The 23660-nt window shown below is 45.5% G+C and overlaps 1 protein-coding gene across 1 annotated transcript in view; it reads right to left on the bottom strand.

Annotated features, from left to right (window-relative positions):
• The window catches only part of LOC136179991 (NACHT, LRR and PYD domains-containing protein 3-like), a 53462-nt gene extending 32720 nt beyond the window's left edge, over positions 1–20742 (bottom strand). The window contains exon 1 of the mRNA XM_065959004.1: positions 20720–20742. The gene's annotated coding sequence lies outside the window, so the exon portion shown is untranslated. The remainder of the gene's footprint in view (positions 1–20719) is intronic.
• Between the last annotated feature and the right edge of the window lie 2918 nt (positions 20743–23660).

The following is a 23660-nucleotide window of genomic DNA, read 5'->3' on the forward strand; positions in this document are numbered from 1 at the left end:
ATTATTTGTTTTTCTTTCAGCCACTGAGCCACTTAGTTGGGGAGGCTAGGTACCCAGGGTGAGGTCCCCACACTTTGCATGCGAGTTAAGAGCACTGGGTCACAATTAGACTGCACTAAAGTTTGGATTACTGTGAGATTTGCTGTGCTTCACAAAGGTGAGTATGTGGTAGCACCCCCACACCTTCTTCAGTGTAGTCTGCCTCTTCAATACTGGCTTAAGCTCAGTTTTGGTTTATTTCTAGAATGGTAGTGTTTTAAACCTCAACTTTACATTTTACATATTTTAGATTCTGTGATCAATAAAAATATATCTTAATTGTCCTTATTAGTATTTGCATTATTATATTGTTTAACCATTTTTTTCTTCCCCACAGCTTCAGTCCACTTTAGTTTGCATATTTCCTTTGATTTATTCAAATAAATCCCTTAAATTCTTTTGAAACCACGTCTCTGCCTCATCAGTGTACGAATCCGTGTCTTAATTATTTACATTTGGAGTTTTAAGTTGTGTATTTCCTGGGGTGCAAGCCCCCAGGTGGCTTTGTCGGTTATTATTTGACATAAGATATTACCATTCATCAACCCTTGCCACATTAGCATTGTATTTAATGTATAATGAGACATCAGATGTGACGTAATGGCTTTGAGGCGGTGGTGGCGTCCCAAATGTCATTACCAAATACATGCCGGCGTAGCGGCAACGTACCTGTGGCTCTGTAGTATTTTACTTAGGTCTAGGATAACGTGCGTGAGGATAAGCGTCTGGATAACGTGCGTGTGGATAAGCGTCTGGATAACATGCGTGTGGATAACTTGTCGTGTGGATAAGCGTCTGGATAACATGCGTGTGGATAAGCGTCTGGATAAGTGTGTGGACAACTTGCATGTGGATGAGTGTCTGGATAACATGCGTGTGGATAAGCGTCTGGATAACGTCCGTGTGGATAAGCGTCTGGATAACGTGCGTCTGGATAAGAGTCTGGATAACGTGCGTGTGGATAACTTGCGTGTGGATAAGCGTCTGGATAACATGCATGTGGATAAGCGTCTGGATAACATGCGTGTGGATAAGTGTCTGGATAACGTGCGTGTGGATAAGTGTCTGGATAACGTGCGTCTGGATAACGTGCGTGAGGATAAGCGTCTGGATAATGTGCGTGAGGATAAGTGTCTGGATAACTTGCGTGTGGATAAGCGTCTGGAAAACATGCGTGTGGATAAGCGTGTGGATAAATTGTGTATGGATAAGCGTCTGGATAACATGCATGTGGATAAGCTTCTGGATAACTTGCGTGTGGATAAGCGTCTGGATAACATGCGTGTGGATAAGCGTCTGGATAACTTGCATGTGGATAAGCGTCTGGATAACTTGCGTGTGGATAAGCTTCTGGATAACTTGCGTGTGGATAAGCGTCTGGATAACATGCGTGTGGATAAGCGTCTGGATAACTTGCATGTGGATAAGCGTCTGGATAACGTGCATGAGGATAAGCGTCTGGATAACGTGCGTCTGGATAACGTGCGTGTGGATAAGCGCCTGGATAACTTGCGTGTGGATAAGCGTCTGGATAACTTGCATGTGGATAAGCGTCTGGATAACATGCGTGTGGATAAGCGTCTGGATAACTTGCGTGCGGATAAGCATGTGGATAACTTGCGTGTGGATAAGCTTCTGGATAACTTGCGTGTGGATAAGCGTCTGGATAACATGCGTGTGGATAAGCGTCTGGATAACTTGCATGTGGATAAGCGTCTGGATAACGTGCATGAGGATAAGCGTCTGGATAACGTGCGTCTGGATAACGTGCGTGTGGATAAGCGCCTGGATAACTTGCGTGTGGATAAGCGTCTGGATAACTTGCATGTGGATAAGCGTCTGGATAACATGCGTGTGGATAAGCGTCTGGATAACTTGCGTGCGGATAAGCATGTGGATAACTTGCATGTGGATAAGCGTCTGGATAACATGCGTGTGGATAAGCGTCTGGATAACTTGCGTGTGGATAAGCGTGTGGATAACGTGCGTGTGGATAAGCGTCTGGATAACGTGCGTGTGGATAACTTGCGTGTGGATAAGCGTCTGGATAACATGCGTGTGTATAAGCGTCTGGATAACTTGCGTGTGGATAACGTGTGTGAGGATAAGCGTCTGGATAACGTGCGTGAGGATAACGTGCGTGAGGATAAGCGTCTGGATAATGTGCGTGTGGATAATGTTCGTCTGGATAACGTGCATGTGGATAAGCGTCTGGATAACTTGGGATAACTTGCATGTGGATAAGCGTCTGGATAACATGTGTGTGGATAAGCGTCTGGATAACGTGCGTGAAGATAAGCGTCTGGATAACGTGCGTCTGGATAAGAGTCTGGATAACGTGCGTGTGTATAACTTGCGTGTGGATAAGCGTCTGGATAACATGCGTGTGGATAAGCGTCTGGATAACTTGCGTGTGGATAAGCATCTGGATAACATGTGTGTGGATAAGCGTCTGGATAACGTGCATGTGGATAAGCGTCTGGATAACCTGGGATAACTTGCATGTGGATAAGCGTCTGGATAACATGCGTGTGGATAAGCGTCTGGATAACGTGCCTGAGGATAAGCATCTGGATAACGTGTGTCTGGATAACATGCGTGTGGATAAGTGTCTGGAAAACATGCGTGTGGATAAGCGTCTGGATAACTTGCGTGTGGATAAGCGTGTGGATAACTTGCATGTGGATAAGCATCTGGATAACATGCGTGTGGATAAGCGTCTGGATAAGGTGCATGAGGATAAACGTCTGGATAACGTGCGTCTGGATAACGTGCGTGAGGATAAGTGTCTGGATAATGTGCGTGTGGATAACTTGCATGTGGATAAGCGTCTGGATAACTTGGGATAACTTGCATGTGGATAAGCGTCTGGATAACATGCCTGTGGATAAGCGTCTGGATAACGTGCGTGTGGATAAGTGTCTGGAAAACATGCGTGTGGATAAGCGTCTGGATAACTTGCGTGTGGATAAGCGTGTGGATAACTTGCATGTGGATAAGCATCTGGATAACATGCGTGTGGATAAGCGTCTGGATAAGGTGCATGAGGATAAACGTCTGGATAACGTGCGTCTGGATAACGTGCGTGAGGATAAGTGTCTGGATAATGTTCGTCTGGATAACGTGCATGTGGATAAGCGTCTGGATAACTTGGGATAACTTGCATGTGGATAAGCGTCTGGATAACATGTGTGTGGATAAGCGTCTGGATAACGTGTGTGAAGATAAGCGTCTGGATAACGTGCGTCTGGATAAGAGTCTGGATAACGTGCGTGTGGATAACTTGCGTGTGGATAAGCGTCTGGATAACATGCATGTGGATAAGCGTCTGGATAACATGCGTGTGGATAAGTGTCTGGATAACGTGCGTGTGGATAAGTGTCTGGATAACGTGCGTCTGGATAACGTGCGTGAGGATAAGCGTCTGGATAATGTGCGTGAGGATAAGTGTCTGGATAACTTGCGTGTGGATAAGCGTCTGGAAAACATGCGTGTGGATAAGCGTGTGGATAAATTGTGTATGGATAAGCGTCTGGATAACATGCATGTGGATAAGCTTCTGGATAACTTGCGTGTGGATAAGCGTCTGGATAACATGCGTGTGGATAAGCGTCTGGATAACTTGCATGTGGATAAGCGTCTGGATAACTTGCGTGTGGATAAGCTTCTGGATAACTTGTGTGTGGATAAGCGTCTGGATAACATGCGTGTGGATAAGCGTCTGGATAACTTGCATGTGGATAAGCGTCTGGATAACGTGCATGAGGATAAGCGTCTGGATAACGTGCGTCTGGATAACGTGCGTGTGGATAAGCGCCTGGATAACTTGCGTGTGGATAAGCGTCTGGATAACTTGCATGTGGATAAGCGTCTGGATAACATGCGTGTGGATAAGCGTCTGGATAACTTGCGTGCGGATAAGCATGTGGATAACTTGCGTGTGGATAAGCTTCTGGATAACTTGCGTGTGGATAAGCGTCTGGATAACATGCGTGTGGATAAGCGTCTGGATAACTTGCATGTGGATAAGCGTCTGGATAACGTGCATGAGGATAAGCGTCTGGATAACGTGCGTCTGGATAACGTGCGTGTGGATAAGCGCCTGGATAACTTGCGTGTGGATAAGCGTCTGGATAACTTGCATGTGGATAAGCGTCTGGATAACATGCGTGTGGATAAGCGTCTGGATAACTTGCGTGCGGATAAGCATGTGGATAACTTGCATGTGGATAAGCGTCTGGATAACATGCGTGTGGATAAGCGTCTGGATAACTTGCGTGTGGATAAGCGTGTGGATAACGTGCGTGTGGATAAGCGTCTGGATAACGTGCGTGTGGATAACTTGCGTGTGGATAAGCGTCTGGATAACATGCGTGTGTATAAGCGTCTGGATAACTTGCGTGTGGATAACGTGTGTGAGGATAAGCGTCTGGATAACGTGCGTGAGGATAACGTGCGTGAGGATAAGCGTCTGGATAATGTGCGTGTGGATAATGTTCGTCTGGATAACGTGCATGTGGATAAGCGTCTGGATAACTTGGGATAACTTGCATGTGGATAAGCGTCTGGATAACATGTGTGTGGATAAGCGTCTGGATAACGTGCGTGAAGATAAGCGTCTGGATAACGTGCGTCTGGATAAGAGTCTGGATAACGTGCGTGTGTATAACTTGCGTGTGGATAAGCGTCTGGATAACATGCGTGTGGATAAGCGTCTGGATAACTTGCGTGTGGATAAGCATCTGGATAACATGTGTGTGGATAAGCGTCTGGATAACGTGCATGTGGATAAGCGTCTGGATAACCTGGGATAACTTGCATGTGGATAAGCGTCTGGATAACATGCGTGTGGATAAGCGTCTGGATAACGTGCCTGAGGATAAGCATCTGGATAACGTGTGTCTGGATAACGTGCGTGAGGATAAGTGGCTGGATAACGTGCATGTGGATAACTTGCGTGTGGATAAGCGTGTGGATAACTTGCGTGTGGATAAGTGTGTGGATAACTTGCGTGTGGATAAGCGTGTGGATAACATGCGTGTGGATAAGTGTCTGGAAAACATGCGTGTGGATAAGCGTCTGGATAACTTGCGTGTGGATAAGCGTGTGGATAACTTGCATGTGGATAAGCATCTGGATAACATGCGTGTGGATAAGCGTCTGGATAAGGTGCATGAGGATAAACGTCTGGATAACGTGCGTCTGGATAACGTGCGTGAGGATAAGTGTCTGGATAATGTGCGTGTGGATAACTTGCATGTGGATAAGCGTCTGGATAACTTGGGATAACTTGCATGTGGATAAGCGTCTGGATAACATGCCTGTGGATAAGTGTCTGGATAACGTGCGTGTGGATAAGTGTCTGGAAAACATGCGTGTGGATAAGCGTCTGGATAACTTGCGTGTGGATAAGCGTGTGGATAACTTGCATGTGGATAAGCATCTGGATAACATGCGTGTGGATAAGCGTCTGGATAAGGTGCATGAGGATAAACGTCTGGATAACGTGCGTCTGGATAACGTGCGTGAGGATAAGCGTCTGGATAACTTGGGATAACTTGCATGTGGATAAGCGTCTGGATAACATGTGTGTGGATAAGCGTCTGGATAACGTGTGTGAAGATAAGCGTCTGGATAACGTGCGTCTGGATAAGAGTCTGGATAACGTGCGTGTGGATAACTTGCGTGTGGATAAGCGTCTGGATAACATGCGTGTGGATAACGTGCATGTGGATAAGTGTCTGGATAACTTGGGATAACTTGCATGTGGATAAGCGTCTGGATAACATGTGTGTGGATAAGCGTCTGGATAACGTGCGTGAAGATAAGCGTCTGGATAACGTGCGTCTGGATAAGAGTCTGGATAACGTGCGTGTGTATAACTTGCGTGTGGATAAGCGTCTGGATAACATGCGTGTGGATAAGCGTCTGGATAACTTGCGTGTGGATAAGCATCTGGATAACATGTGTGTGGATAAGCGTCTGGATAACGTGCATGTGGATAAGCGTCTGGATAACCTGGGATAACTTGCATGTGGATAAGCGTCTGGATAACATGCGTGTGGATAAGCGTCTGGATAACGTGCCTGAGGATAAGCATCTGGATAACGTGTGTCTGGATAACGTGCGTGAGGATAAGTGGCTGGATAACGTGCATGTGGATAACTTGCGTGTGGATAAGCGTGTGGATAACTTGCGTGTGGATAAGTGTGTGGATAACTTGCGTGTGGATAAGCGTGTGGATAACATGCGTGTGGATAAGCGTCTGGATAACTTGCATGTGGATAAGCGTCTGGATAACGTGCATGAGGATAAGCGTCTGGATAACGTGCGTCTGGATAACGTGCGTGTGGATAAGCGCCTGGATAACTTGCGTGTGGATAAGCGTCTGGATAACTTGCATGTGGATAAGCGTCTGGATAACATGCGTGTGGATAAGCGTCTGGATAACTTGCGTGCGGATAAGCATGTGGATAACTTGCATGTGGATAAGCGTCTGGATAACATGCGTGTGGATAAGCGTCTGGATAACTTGCGTGTGGATAAGCGTGTGGATAACGTGCGTGTGGATAAGCGTCTGGATAACGTGCGTGTGGATAACTTGCGTGTGGATAAGCGTCTGGATAACATGCGTGTGTATAAGCGTCTGGATAACTTGCGTGTGGATAACGTGTGTGAGGATAAGCGTCTGGATAACGTGCGTGAGGATAACGTGCGTGAGGATAAGCGTCTGGATAATGTGCGTGTGGATAATGTTCGTCTGGATAACGTGCATGTGGATAAGCGTCTGGATAACTTGGGATAACTTGCATGTGGATAAGCGTCTGGATAACATGTGTGTGGATAAGCGTCTGGATAACGTGCGTGAAGATAAGCGTCTGGATAACGTGCGTCTGGATAAGAGTCTGGATAACGTGCGTGTGTATAACTTGCGTGTGGATAAGCGTCTGGATAACATGCGTGTGGATAAGCGTCTGGATAACTTGCGTGTGGATAAGCATCTGGATAACATGTGTGTGGATAAGCGTCTGGATAACGTGCATGTGGATAAGCGTCTGGATAACCTGGGATAACTTGCATGTGGATAAGCGTCTGGATAACATGCGTGTGGATAAGCGTCTGGATAACGTGCCTGAGGATAAGCATCTGGATAACGTGTGTCTGGATAACGTGCGTGAGGATAAGTGGCTGGATAACGTGCATGTGGATAACTTGCGTGTGGATAAGCGTGTGGATAACTTGCGTGTGGATAAGTGTGTGGATAACTTGCGTGTGGATAAGCGTGTGGATAACATGCGTGTGGATAAGTGTCTGGAAAACATGCGTGTGGATAAGCGTCTGGATAACTTGCGTGTGGATAAGCGTGTGGATAACTTGCATGTGGATAAGCATCTGGATAACATGCGTGTGGATAAGCGTCTGGATAAGGTGCATGAGGATAAACGTCTGGATAACGTGCGTCTGGATAACGTGCGTGAGGATAAGTGTCTGGATAATGTGCGTGTGGATAACTTGCATGTGGATAAGCGTCTGGATAACTTGGGATAACTTGCATGTGGATAAGCGTCTGGATAACATGCCTGTGGATAAGTGTCTGGATAACGTGCGTGTGGATAAGTGTCTGGAAAACATGCGTGTGGATAAGCGTCTGGATAACTTGCGTGTGGATAAGCGTGTGGATAACTTGCATGTGGATAAGCATCTGGATAACATGCGTGTGGATAAGCGTCTGGATAAGGTGCATGAGGATAAACGTCTGGATAACGTGCGTCTGGATAACGTGCGTGAGGATAAGCGTCTGGATAACTTGGGATAACTTGCATGTGGATAAGCGTCTGGATAACATGTGTGTGGATAAGCGTCTGGATAACGTGTGTGAAGATAAGCGTCTGGATAACGTGCGTCTGGATAAGAGTCTGGATAACGTGCGTGTGGATAACTTGCGTGTGGATAAGCGTCTGGATAACATGCGTGTGGATAACGTGCATGTGGATAAGTGTCTGGATAACTTGGGATAACTTGCATGTGGATAAGCGTCTGGATAACATGTGTGTGGATAAGCGTCTGGATAACGTGCGTGAAGATAAGCGTCTGGATAACGTGCGTCTGGATAAGAGTCTGGATAACGTGCGTGTGTATAACTTGCGTGTGGATAAGCGTCTGGATAACATGCGTGTGGATAAGCGTCTGGATAACTTGCGTGTGGATAAGCATCTGGATAACATGTGTGTGGATAAGCGTCTGGATAACGTGCATGTGGATAAGCGTCTGGATAACCTGGGATAACTTGCATGTGGATAAGCGTCTGGATAACATGCGTGTGGATAAGCGTCTGGATAACGTGCCTGAGGATAAGCATCTGGATAACGTGTGTCTGGATAACGTGCGTGAGGATAAGTGGCTGGATAACGTGCATGTGGATAACTTGCGTGTGGATAAGCGTGTGGATAACTTGCGTGTGGATAAGTGTGTGGATAACTTGCGTGTGGATAAGCGTGTGGATAACATGCGTGTGGATAAGTGTCTGGAAAACATGCGTGTGGATAAGCGTCTGGATAACTTGCGTGTGGATAAGCGTGTGGATAACTTGCATGTGGATAAGCATCTGGATAACATGCGTGTGGATAAGCGTCTGGATAAGGTGCATGAGGATAAACGTCTGGATAACGTGCGTCTGGATAACGTGCGTGAGGATAAGTGTCTGGATAATGTGCGTGTGGATAACTTGCATGTGGATAAGCGTCTGGATAACTTGGGATAACTTGCATGTGGATAAGCGTCTGGATAACATGCCTGTGGATAAGCGTCTGGATAACGTGCGTGTGGATAAGTGTCTGGAAAACATGCGTGTGGATAAGCGTCTGGATAACTTGCGTGTGGATAAGCGTCTGGATAACTTGCATGTGGATAAGCATCTGGATAACATGCGTGTGGATAAGCGTCTGGATAAGGTGCATGAGGATAAACGTCTGGATAACGTGCGTCTGGATAACGTGCGTGAGGATAAGTGTCTGGATAATGTTCGTCTGGATAACGTGCATGTGGATAAGCGTCTGGATAACTTGGGATAACTTGCATGTGGATAAGCGTCTGGATAACATGTGTGTGGATAAGCGTCTGGATAACGTGTGTGAAGATAAGCGTCTGGATAACGTGCGTCTGGATAAGAGTCTGGATAACGTGCGTGTGGATAACTTGCGTGTGGATAAGCGTCTGGATAACATGCGTGTGGATAACGTGCATGTGGATAAGCGTCTGGATAACTTGGGATAACTTGCATGTGGATAAGCGTCTGGATAACATGTGTGTGGATAAGCGTCTGGATAACGTGCGTGAAGATAAGCGTCTGGATAACGTGCGTCTGGATCAGAGTCTGGATAACGTGCGTGTGTATAACTTGCGTGTGGATAAGCGTCTGGATAACATGCGTGTGGATAAGCGTCTGGATAACTTGCGTGTGGATAAGCATCTGGATAACATGTGTGTGGATAAGCGTCTGGATAACGTGCATGTGGATAAGCGTCTGGATAACCTGGGATAACTTGCATGTGGATAAGCGTCTGGATAACATGCGTGTGGATAAGCGTCTGGATTACGTGCCTGAGGATAAGCATCTGGATAACGTGTGTCTGGATAACGTGCGTGAGGATAAGTGGCTGGATAACGTGCATGTGGATAACTTGCGTGTGGATAAGCGTGTGGATAACTTGCGTGTGGATAAGTGTGTGGATAACTTGCGTGTGGATAAGCGTGTGGATAACATGCGTGTGGATAAGTGTCTGGAAAACATGCGTGTGGATAAGCGTCTGGATAACTTGCGTGTGGATAAGCGTGTGGATAACTTGCATGTGGATAAGCATCTGGATAACATGCGTGTGGATAAGCGTCTGGATAAGGTGCATGAGGATAAACGTCTGGATAACGTGCGTCTGGATAACGTGCGTGAGGATAAGTGTCTGGATAATGTGCGTGTGGATAACTTGCATGTGGATAAGCGTCTGGATAACTTGGGATAACTTGCATGTGGATAAGCGTCTGGATAACATGCGTGTGGATAACGTGCATGTGGATAAGCGTCTGGATAACTTGGGATAACTTGCATGTGGATAAGCGTCTGGATAACATGTGTGTGGATAAGCGTCTGGATAACGTGCGTGAAGATAAGCGTCTGGATAACGTGCGTCTGGATAAGAGTCTGGATAACGTGCGTGTGGATAACTTGCGTGTGGATAAGCGTCTGGATAACATGCGTGTGGATAAGCGTCTGGATAACTTGCGTGTGGATAAGCATCTGGATAACATGTGTGTGGATAAGCGTCTGGATAACGTGCATGTGGATAAGCGTCTGGATAACCTGGGATAACTTGCATGTGGATAAGCGTCTGGATAACATGCGTGTGGATAAGCGTCTGGATAACGTGCCTGAGGATAAGCATCTGGATAACGTGTGTCTGGATAACGTGCGTGAGGATAAGTGGCTGGATAACGTGCATGTGGATAACTTGCGTGTGGATAAGCGTGTGGATAACTTGCGTGTGGATAAGTGTGTGGATAACTTGCGTGTGGATAAGCGTGTGGATAACATGCGTGTGGATAAGTGTCTGGAAAACATGCGTGTGGATAAGCGTCTGGATAACTTGCGTGTGGATAAGCGTGTGGATAACTTGCATGTGGATAAGCATCTGGATAACATGCGTGTGGATAAGCGTCTGGATAAGGTGCATGAGGATAAACGTCTGGATAACGTGCGTCTGGATAACGTGCGTGAGGATAAGTGTCTGGATAATGTGCGTGTGGATAACTTGCATGTGGATAAGCGTCTGGATAACTTGGGATAACTTGCATGTGGATAAGCGTCTGGATAACATGCCTGTGGATAAGTGTCTGGATAACGTGCGTGTGGATAAGCGTCTGGATAACTTGCGTGTGGATAAGCGTGTGGATAACTTGCATGTGGATAAGCATCTGGATAACATGCGTGTGGATAAGCGTCTGGATAAGGTGCATGAGGATAAACGTCTGGATAACGTGCGTCTGGATAACGTGCGTGAGGATAAGCGTCTGGATAACTTGGGATAACTTGCATGTGGATAAGCGTCTGGATAACATGTGTGTGGATAAGCGTCTGGATAACGTGTGTGAAGATAAGCGTCTGGATAACGTGCGTCTGGATAAGAGTCTGGATAACGTGCGTGTGGATAACTTGCGTGTGGATAAGCGTCTGGATAACATGCGTGTGGATAACGTGCATGTGGATAAGTGTCTGGATAACTTGGGATAACTTGCATGTGGATAAGCGTCTGGATAACATGTGTGTGGATAAGCGTCTGGATAACGTGCGTGAAGATAAGCGTCTGGATAACGTGCGTCTGGATAAGAGTCTGGATAACGTGCGTGTGTATAACTTGCGTGTGGATAAGCGTCTGGATAACATGCGTGTGGATAAGCGTCTGGATAACTTGCGTGTGGATAAGCATCTGGATAACATGTGTGTGGATAAGCGTCTGGATAACGTGCATGTGGATAAGCGTCTGGATAACCTGGGATAACTTGCATGTGGATAAGCGTCTGGATAACATGCGTGTGGATAAGCGTCTGGATAACGTGCCTGAGGATAAGCATCTGGATAACGTGTGTCTGGATAACGTGCGTGAGGATAAGTGGCTGGATAACGTGCATGTGGATAACTTGCGTGTGGATAAGCGTGTGGATAACTTGCGTGTGGATAAGTGTGTGGATAACTTGCGTGTGGATAAGCGTGTGGATAACATGCGTGTGGATAAGTGTCTGGAAAACATGCGTGTGGATAAGCGTCTGGATAACTTGCGTGTGGATAAGCGTGTGGATAACTTGCGTGTGGATAAGCATCTGGATAACATGCGTGTGGATAAGCGTCTGGATAAGGTGCATGAGGATAAACGTCTGGATAACGTGCGTCTGGATAACGTGCGTGAGGATAAGTGTCTGGATAATGTGCGTGTGGATAACTTGCATGTGGATAAGCGTCTGGATAACTTGGGATAACTTGCATGTGGATAAGCGTCTGGATAACATGCGTGTGGATAACGTGCATGTGGATAAGCGTCTGGATAACTTGGGATAACTTGCATGTGGATAAGCGTCTGGATAACATGTGTGTGGATAAGCGTCTGGATAACGTGCGTGAAGATAAGCGTCTGGATAACGTGCGTCTGGATAAGAGTCTGGATAACGTGCGTGTGGATAACTTGCGTGTGGATAAGCGTCTGGATAACATGCGTGTGGATAAGCGTCTGGATAACTTGCGTGTGGATAAGCATCTGGATAACATGTGTGTGGATAAGCGTCTGGATAACGTGCATGTGGATAAGCGTCTGGATAACCTGGGATAACTTGCATGTGGATAAGCGCCTGGATAACATGCGTGTGGATAAGCGTCTGGATAACGTGCCTGAGGATAAGCATCTGGATAACGTGTGTCTGGATAACGTGCGTGAGGATAAGTGGCTGGATAACGTGCATGTGGATAACTTGCGTGTGGATAAGCGTGTGGATAACTTGCATGTGGATAAGCGTGTGGATAACATGCCTGTGGATAAGCGTCTGGATAACGTGCGTGTGGATAAGTGTCTGGAAAACATGCGTGTGGATAAGCGTCTGGATAACTTGCGTGTGGATAAGCGTCTGGATAACATGCGTGTGGATAACGTGCATGTGGATAAGCGTCTGGATAACTTGCATGTGGATAAGCGTCTGGATAACATGTGTGTGGATAAGCGTCTGGATAACGTGCGTGAAGATAAGCGTCTGGATAACGTGCGTCTGGATAAGAGTCTGGATAACGTGCGTGTGGATAACTTGCGTGTGGATAAGCGTCTGGATAACATGCGTGTGGATAAGCGTCTGGATAACTTGCGTGTGGATAAGCATCTGGATAACATGTGTGTGGATAAGCGTCTGGATAACGTGCATGTGGATAAGCGTCTGGATAACCTGGGATAACTTGCATGTGGATAAGCGCCTGGATAACATGCGTGTGGATAAGCGTCTGGATAACGTGCCTGAGGATAAGCATCTGGATAACGTGTGTCTGGATAACGTGCGTGAGGATAAGTGGCTGGATAACGTGCATGTGGATAACTTGCGTGTGGATAAGCGTGTGGATAACTTGCATGTGGATAAGCGTGTGGATAACATGCCTGTGGATAAGCGTCTGGATAACGTGCGTGTGGATAAGTGTCTGGAAAACATGCGTGTGGATAAGCGTCTGGATAACTTGCGTGTGGATAAGCGTGTGGATAACTTGCATGTGGATAAGCATCTGTATAACATGCGTGTGGATAAGTGTCTGGATAAGGTGCATGAGGATAAACGTCTGGATAACGTGCGTCTGGATAACGTGCGTGAGGATAAGTGTCTGGATAATGTGCGTGTGGATAACTTGAATGTGGATAAGCGCCTGGATAACATGCGTGTGGATAAGCGTCTGGATAACGTGCGTGTGGATATGCGTCTGGATAACGTGCGTGTGGATAACTTGCGTGTGGATAAGCGTCTGGATAACATGCGTGTGTATAAGCGTCTGGATAACTTGCGTGTGGATAACGTGTGTGAGGATAAGCGTCTGGATAACTTGCGTGTGGATAACGTGTGTGAGGATAAGCGTCTGGATAACTTGCGTCTGGATAACTTGCACGTGGATAAGCGTCTGGATAACATGCGTGTGGATAAGCGTCTGGATAACGTGCGTGTGGATATGCGTCTGGATAACGTGCGTGTGGATAACTTGCGTGTGGATAAGCGTCTGGATAACATGCGTGTGTATAAGCGTCTGGATAACTTGCGTGTGGATAACGTGTGTGAGGATAAGCGTCTGGATAACTTGCGTGTGGATAACGTGTGTGAGGATAAGCGTCTGGATAACTTGCGTCTGGATAACTTGCACGTGGATAAGCGTCTGGATAACATGCGTGTGGATAAGCGTCTGGATAACATGCGTGTGGATAAGCGTCTGGATAACTTGCGTGTGGATAAGCATCTGGATAACATGTGTGTGGATAAGCGTCTGGATAACATGCATGTGGATAAGCGTCTGGATAACCTGGGATAACTTGCATGTGGATAAGTGTCTGGATAACATGCGTGTGGATAAGCGTCTGGATAACATGCGTGTGGATAAGTGTCTGGATAACGTGCGTGTGGATAAGCGTCTGGATAACGTGCGTGTGGATAAGCGTCTGGATAACATGCGTGTGGATAAGCGTGTGGATAACTTGCATGTGGATAAGCGTCTGGATAACATGCGTGTGGATAAGCGTCTGGATAACGTGCGTGAGGATAAGCGTCTGGATAACGTGCGTCTGGATAACGTGCATGAGGATAAGCGCCTGAATACTGTGCGTGAGGATAAGTGCCTGGATAACATGCGTGTGGATAAGCGTCTGGATAACATGCATGTGGCTAAGCGTCTGGATAACATGCGTGTGGATAAGCGTCTAGATAATGTGCGTGTGGATAAGTGGCTGGATAACGTGCATGTGGATAACTTGCGTGTGGATAACATGCATGTGGATAAGCGTCTGGATAACGTGCGTGTGGATAAGCGTCTGGATAACATGCGTGTGGATAAGCGTCTGGATAACATGCGTGTGGATAAGCGTCTGGATAACTTGCGTGTGGATAAGCATCTGGATAACATGTGTGTGGATAAGCGTCTGGATAACGTGCATGTGGATAAGCGTCTGGATAACCTGGCATAACTTGCATGTGGATAAGCGTCTGGATAACATGCGTGTGGATAAGCGTCTGGATAACATGCATGTGGATAAGCGTCTGGATAACATGCGTGTGGATAAGCGTCTGGATAACGTGCATGTGGATAAGTGTCTGGATAACGTGCGTGTGGATAACTTGCGTGTGGATAAGCGTCTGGATAACATGCGTCTGGATAATGTGCGTGAGGTAAGCGTCTGGATAACGTGCATGGGGATAAGTGTCTGGATAACGTGCGTGTGGATAACTTGCGTGTGGATAAGTGTATGGATAACATGCGTGTGGAAAAGCGTCTGGATAACTTGCGTGTGGATAAGCGTCTGGATAACTTGCGTGTGGATAAGCGTCTGGATAACGTGCGTGTGGATAAGCGTCTGGATAACGTGCGTGTGGATAACTTGCGTGTGGATAAGCGTCTGGATAACATGCGTGTGGATAAGCGTCTGGATAACTTGCGTGTGGATAAGCGTCTGGATAACGTGCGTGTGGATAAGCGTCTGGATAACATGCGTGTGGATAAGCGTGTGGATAACTTGCATGTGGATAAGCGTCTGGATAACATGCGTGTGGATAAGCGTCTGGATAACGTGCGTGAGGATAAGCGTCTGGATAACGTGCGTCTGGATAACGTGCATGAGGATAAGCGCCTGAATACTGTGCGTGAGGATAAGTGCCTGGATAACATGCGTGTGGATAAGCGTCTGGATAACATGCATGTGGCTAAGCGTCTGGATAACATGCGTGTGGATAAGCGTCTAGATAATGTGCGTGTGGATAAGTGGCTGGATAACGTGCATGTGGATAACTTGCGTGTGGATAACATGCATGTGGATAAGCGTCTGGATAACGTGCGTGTGGATAAGCGTCTGGATAACATGCGTGTGGATAAGCGTCTGGATAACATGCGTGTGGATAAGCGTCTGGATAACTTGCGTGTGGATAAGCATCTGGATAACATGTGTGTGGATAAGCGTCTGGATAACGTGCATGTGGATAAGCGTCTGGATAACCTGGCATAACTTGCATGTGGATAAGCGTCTGGATAACATGCGTGTGGATAAGCGTCTGGATAACATGCATGTGGATAAGCGTCTGGATAACATGCGTGTGGATAAGCGTCTGGATAACGTGCATGTGGATAAGTGTCTGGATAACGTGCGTGTGGATAACTTGCGTGTGGATAAGCGTCTGGATAACATGCGTCTGGATAATGTGCGTGAGGTAAGCGTCTGGATAACGTGCATGGGGATAAGTGTCTGGATAACGTGCGTGTGGATAACTTGCGTGTGGATAAGTGTATGGATAACATGCGTGTGGAAAAGCGTCTGGATAACTTGCGTGTGGATAAGCGTCTGGATAACTTGCGTGTGGATAAGCGTCTGGATAACGTGCGTGTGGATAAGCGTCTGGATAACGTGCGTGTGGATAACTTGCGTGTGGATAAGCGTCTGGATAACATGCGTGTGGATAAGCGTCTGGATAACGTGCATGTGGATAAGTGGCTGGATAACGTGCATGTGGATAACTTGCGTGTGGATAAGCGTGTGGATAACATGCATGTGGATAAGCGTCTGGATAACGTGCGTGTGGATAAGTGTCTGGATAACGTGCGTGTGGATAACTTGCATGTGGATAAGCGTGTGGATAACATGCATGTGGATAAGCGTCTGGATAACGTGCGTGTGGATAAGTGTCTGGATAACGTGCGTGTGGATAACTTGCGTGTGGATAAGCGTCTGGATAACATGCGTGTGGATAAGCGTCTGGATAACGTGCGTCTGGATAACGTGCGTGAGGATAAGCGTCTGGATAACGTGCGTGAGGATAACGTGCGTAAGGATAATGTGCGTGTGGATAACTTGCGTGTGGATAAGCGTCTGGATAACGTGTGTGGATAAGCATCTGGATAACTTGCGTGTGGATAAGCGACTGGATAACATGCGTGTGGATAAGCGTGTGGATAACTTGTGTGTGGATAAGCGTCTGGATAACATGCGTGTGGATAAGCATGTGGATAAGCGTCTGGATAACATGCGTGTGGATAAGCGTCTGGATAACGTGCGTGAGGATAAGCGTCTGGATAACGTGCGTCTGGATAACGTGCATGAGGATAAGCGCCTGGATAACGTGCGTGTGGATAAGTGTCTGGATAACGTGCGTGTGGCTAACTTGCGTGTGGATAAGCGCCTGGATAACATGCTTGTGGATAAGCGTCTGGATAACATGCGTGTGGATAAGTGTCTGGATAACGTACTTGTGGATAAGTGTCTGGATAGCGTGCGTCTGGATAACGTGCGTGAGAATAAGCGTCTGGATAACGTGCGTGAAGATAAGTGTCTGGATAACGTGCGTGTGGATAAGCGTCTGGATAACGTGCGTGTGGATAACGTGCGTGTGGACAAGCGTCTGGATAACGTGCGTCTGGATAACGTGCGTCTGGATAACGTGCGTCTGGATAACGTGCGTGTGGATAAGCGTCTGGATAACTTGCGTGTGGATAACGTGCGTGTGGATAAGCGTCTGGATAACATGCGTGTGGATAAGCTCGTTGATAACAAACGGACGTGTGGCCCTAAGTGCTTGGTTAACATCAGTGCTTAATTTGTAAACATTGAATTCCCGGAATACCTGGAATACCCCTAGAACATTAAAAATACTCAGTGCCTCTGGCCCCCCGGAGCTTTCACAATAATAGCTCAAAATCAACTGGAGAGAAATGTTAAGATTCACAACATGAATCTGTCTCCGTCGCGCTCTCTGAGTCTAATGACCGCTGTTTTCAGTTGACAAATGTCTTCTGCTGTGTAAATTCTTTTTTAATAAATTAATTTTGATTCTCTGTATTATAAACACTTAGGCCTTTTATACTTAGCTTTAACAGCAGCTCATATCAATTACAGTCAACAAACCTCAGCCAAAGTCCCTCCACCTCTGTGCGTAAAGTCTCAAGTCTCTCCACCTCTATGTGTAATGGCACACTCTCGCTTATCTGTATGAGCTCTCTCTCCCTTTAAGAGGTTGTTCTGCAGTTTTTAAAATAGTAGGCTAATCAACTAAAACTCCTAAATCTAGGATAAAATCTAGTTGCTGCTGTGTGTGACAGGATGATCAAATGTCCATAGTTCCTTTGATATGTTAAAAACCTCTCAGAAACAAGCATGTGCACAGCGATATAGAAGCTCTGACCAGATGGGAGTTGTACGCCTAACACTCTGCAGAAACTATTAGTATGTTTAAAAGTTTTAATAACATGATGGTTTAAATGTGCTTGATTTAGGTGGTGCTGCAGAACGCGATCGCACAACCAGTTCTGTCGAGCCATCTTAATGGGACATTTGTGGTACCACTGGAAAGCTACTTCCTCCCACTTTTTAAGGCATGTAAATAGGTTTAATGGTTCAAAAGTTATTAAACATTTGAGCTTGGAAGCTAGTCTTTACAGGTTAAGACGTAGCGGCGTGCGGGCGTATGTTCAACAAGTCATTGGTCACGACAATGCTAGTGACGACTGTCACGTTTGTCTGCTCAGGGACTCCCTCCTCTGTTTCCTCACACTAATTCATAGCAGAGTGCCCCCTGCTGGAAGAGTTGCACTCTGTCACTACAACAACACTGATGGAGTTCAGCTGATGAAGTCACATCCAGTCAAAGATCTTCAGCTGTGGAGGAAACAAAGAGATGAAGCTGCTGATTCACCTTCATCATCATCATCATCATCATCAACACTGTCAGTCTACAAACATGACATCTCCCGGGTTCACCTTCATCATCATCATCATCATCATCATCACCATCACCATCATCACCATCATCATCACCACCTCACTGTCAGTCTACAAACATCACATCTACCTGGTTCACCTTCAACATCATCATCATCATCATCATCATCATCATCATCACTGTCAGTCTACAAACATCACATCTACCTGGTTCACCTTCATCATCATCATCATCATCATCATCATCACTGTCAGTCTACAAACATCACATCTACCTGGTTCACCTTCAACATCATCATCATCATCATCATCACTGTCAGTTTACAAACATCACATCTACCTGGTTCACCTGCAGGAGGACGCCACCACCATCATGGTCCCTGTTACAACCAGTCAGGTGAGCCTGTCTGCATCAGAACACCTGAGCAGGTGGACAGCTGCTCTTTCATGATGCTTTGTGTAAATTACACATTATTTTATGTTAATAATATGTAATAAATATAATATATCATATCTGAGGACACTTTTAGTTAACATGTCAGACCAATGAATCACAGCATTTATAATGTGGACATTAATTACTGTTGTATAATTTCTGTCATTTTATATTTTGATTTGATTGAATTCCAACATTTATATCTGAACGCTTCTGTTTTTTGTTCTGCTGAAACATGAAGCTATGAAGTTATTATCTGGGATCAATATACAACAGGCAAGGCGGGATACTGCAAGGGGCCCCAGGCCAGCAGGGGCCCCCCCTGAGCACTGACAAACTTTGAATCACAGCAGTGACACTATTATGCCTATCCAAATAGTGGCATTAGAACAGCACAAAAGAACACAAAGGCCCAAATATGTTAAAAAAAACACCTTTAATCTCTTGAAATACTTTTTTATATATATCGTCACAATAAAGGCTAAGATATGCTATTTTAGATTTTTCATATGTTTTTTTCTTACTGTCTCAAGACCCCCCAGTGGGTCTCGACACCCACTTTGAACCACTGTCCTGTGGTACAGCACGATTGCTGGGCGCTCTTCTTTGCTGCTGCAAGACGCATTTTTCAAGCAGTTTTTGAGTGCGCATAAAGGTTAAACATTTACAACTTTACTGATCAAGAAGCAGAGTCACAGCTCTCGTCAATGTCACTCAAAGCAGCCAATCAAATCAAGGAGGTTTGACCATAGCTTTTTATGACATTTTCCCCTCCTCGTCTAGGAGCAATTTTTTCACCACATTTTTGTTTGGTGAGACGCGTCTCTGTGTGAGTGGGTCCTAAGGGGGCCCCATCTGACAGCCCTCACTCTCATCACTCTGCTAAGAGTCACATGCTTTATTCCTGTGAAAAATTTGTCAATGAAAGTCACTGAAGGAAAAGTAAAATGAATTATCCGTCTGAGAGTGAAAGCAGAGGAGCAGTGGTGGAGCAGATAGTGAATATGAAGTCTAACAGTAAATGAGCGAATGCTGCGAGTCTAGTCTTAACTATCGGGGAGAGATGTTCTTTATGTTGAAAATAATACTTCTATGAACTTTGAAAATAAATGTTTATACACGTTTTGTGTAGGTGTCAGATTATTGATCACATAATGGTGATGAATGGTTGGAGGACCCCCCTGTGAATTTTTGCTGAGGGGCCCAAAAGACTGAAGAATCCCCATTGGTTAGATCAATGTGACACAGCTGTTTGATTGGAAGGAGACATTCAACAAGAGCTGATCATAGAGAACAACTTCAGCAGACAGAGTTTGTCTTTATAAATCTATCTACTAGAATCACACACTCTGATTTCACTGCTGTAATTCAAACAAACTTGCCTAATAAAGTCTCTGGTCTGTGCTGATCTCTGCTGTGGGTGCAGAGGAGTGTTTGTGTTTCTTGGCAACCGTCCAGTTTAAGAGAAGTTGTTGATCCAGTTGAGTTGATGGAGTGATTATTTTAGTTGATGAGGACAGACTCCACACCCTCCCTCTGCTGTGTAAAACTGTACTGTTAAGCATGGTTAGCATGCCCTCCCTCTGCTGTGTAAAACTGTACTGTTAGCATGGTTAGCATAGCCTGCATGCTAACTGAGAGTCATTGTGTTCCCTGCACTTCTACTGTAATAAGAGAAGCTAATGAACCTGGTGGCTAACTGTTAGCTTACAGCTCTTTTGACACTTAAATTAAACAGAGAGTCTTAAAAACAGTGAAAAGTGTCTCTTACCTTCAACACAGAGAACAGATCTGTGTCAGAACGGGACAGAGTCAGAGTCCGAACTACTGAGACCAGGAAACACCACAGCAGGTTCATCAACATACCAACAGGTGATCATAGTGCACACCCTTCATTTCTACCGGAGGAAAGTTTGAGTTTTTTATTTGAAGATTCATGAGAATAAATAAAAGTGTTTGTGTGATCAGAAGCAGCAGAGATTGAATTCATGTTGAAACCTCAGCTGTCAATCAAGAGAATAACATTCAGACTGTCATTAAAAAAAGACAAAAACTTAAATTATTATTGACCATCCTCCTTTTGAAATGATCTTCAGTGATGGATCATCTTCTCTGTTTATAGAAAGACAAGTAAAAATCTTAACTGATCCATTGTTTGGAGGTCTGCAGGATGCTCCCCAAGTGGCAATGTACAAAGGCATGAGGAAATTCAAACCACAGCCCCGTCCTGGAATGAAAGACACACGTTTTGCCACCACTCCTGTGGAGAACAAAATTCAATGGAATGGAAGCAAAGCTAAGGAACAAACCTTATCTGCAAGGAGGATGTGAAGTACAAGCTAGGCCTCACAGGAAAGAAGACACACACTCTCTTACGGACAATGAGTCAAGAGAGAGTTGTGACCAGCCATATTGTTTCAGGATTAGAGGTTGCCAGCTTGGAATCTAATGACTCCTGTGAATTGCCAAAGACTTTTACTCAGGAACGTATGCCTGTTCATAGAGGAAACATTCCAAGGCAAAGTGATCTTGAGGAATGGCCTCATTTGAAACATGTTGTTCTGCCCAAAATAGATTCAGAAATTAAGCTGTTGATTGGGACAAATGTACCAAAAGCTTTGGAACCACTGGAAGTGATTCACAGTGTGCATGGTGGACCGTATGCAATCCGTACAATGCTGGGCTGGACAGTAAATGGACCTCTAAAAGGAGAAAATGAGGAAGCAATGGATTGTGAGCGGCCAGAGTTATCAGTGAACAGAGTGTCAGTGGTGAATTTGGAGGAGCTTTGGCAGCAGCAGTTCAAGATGGATTTCCCTGAATGCAGTGTGGACGAGCAACCTGGAATGTCAAAGGAGGAACAAAAGTTTATGGAGTTAGTCAAAAACTCTGCAAAAAAGGTTAATGGTCATTACCAGATTGGTTTACCATTAAGAAATGAGGAAGTCAACATGCCCAATAATAAAGAAATCATCAAGCAACGTGCTTTGCAGCTGAAGAAAAGGCTTCAAAAGGACTCATCATTTCATGCAGAGTACACAGCATTCATGGACAATCTGGTTGCCAAAGGTTATGCTGAGAGAGTACCTGAAGAGGAGTTAGAACGCAGTGATGGTAAAGTCTGGTACATCCCACACCACAGAGTTTACCATCCAACCAAAAAGAAGATCAGAGTTGTCTTTGACTGCGGCGCTAGTTACCAGGGATCGTCTCTTAACGCTCAGCTCCTACTAGGACCAGATCTTACCTGTTCCTTGATTGGGGTGGTGACCAGATTCAGAAAAGTATCAGTGGTCAACATGGCAGATATTGAATCCATGTTTCACCAGGTGAGAGTCCCATCTGAAGATGTCAATCTGTTGAGGTTTCTCTGGTGGCCCAATGGGGATTTAAAGCAAGACTTCACTCAGTTCAGGAAGAATTTTCATATCTCTGTAGCAACTTCTCCCAGCTGCGCCAACTTTGCTCTCAGGAAGTGTGCTGAGGACAATAAAGGACAATTCAGTCAAGAAGTAACAGAAATGGAAGTGGATGAGGTTGAGGTTGAATAAAAAACGGTAATATAAATGGATAAATGAAATAAGGTTAGTAACTCTCTCATTAAGTGACCCAATTAAATTATTTGTTTTTTCACCAAGTCGAAGATACTAAAAAAGAACAAATACTGCATGAGAGACGGTGACAATTTCTCTTAAATCTGTAGGTCAGAGGAGAAAACAAGAAGATGAAGTTTGATAAAAAATAAAAATAAGACTGCATCACGGCACAAAAGCGAGAAGCATTTGCAACTGAAGGACAACAGAATACTCAACAATTTCACCCCAGAACATTTATAGCGTCATCGGGGGCACAGCTCTCTCTCGGAGAAAAAAATCAAACAGTGACGCTCTCACAAGAGGACAAGCTGGACCAAACGGATCAGAGCGCTCTTATGAAACACACTTACTGTGGAGCGCACGGTTCGCCAAATCATGTAATAGCCTAATGCAAAACAAGCCATGATGTAACATTTCAAATGCCTGTCACAGCGGTCTTTTTATGGCTTTGAGACCAACACGTCTGTTTCAAACTAGACAAAAATCACTAATTTGGGGTTTTCAATTAAAGCAAACTCGGAACATGCATTGATTCAGGCGTGCTGTGACACTTGTAGTGCTTTTTATTTGTAGTTTCAATGTTCTACCTCTAGATTGTGTGCGTAAGCATGCTCAGAGCTGTGCTTATATTAACACACATTTCTAAGTAAAAGTACAAGTTGATAAATTCCACTCTTTGCGTGGGAATGTTCTTACGCACTCATTACGCACAGATCCGTGCTTATGCACTGTTGATAAATGAGCCCCCAGGGGTTCAGAAGACAGTCCTCTCATCCCGAAACAACATCTTACACGCAGTCAAACTCACAGACCGCCAAAAGAGAAGCCAGACTGATGCAGCAGCGACATGTTAGCCTGACCTCTCAGGCCTTCCCGGTCGACGGCTCCGCTGTCCGACCTCACGTTCACCTTACTGCTCCAGTTCACTAATTAACACAGACCTGACAGACTACACACACACACACACACACACACACGCACACACACGCACACACACAAACACACACGCACACACACACGCACACACATACGCTCACTAAACACTGAATTAATGAGGAAACGTGTTGTCGTGCAAATAACTACTGGTTTCTTTTGCTAACTCGAACGAATAAATAA

The sequence above is a fragment of the Labrus bergylta genome, chromosome 9, assembly GCF_963930695.1.
Source record: "Labrus bergylta chromosome 9, fLabBer1.1, whole genome shotgun sequence".
In the NCBI taxonomy this organism is placed as follows: Eukaryota; Metazoa; Chordata; class Actinopteri; order Labriformes; family Labridae; genus Labrus; species Labrus bergylta.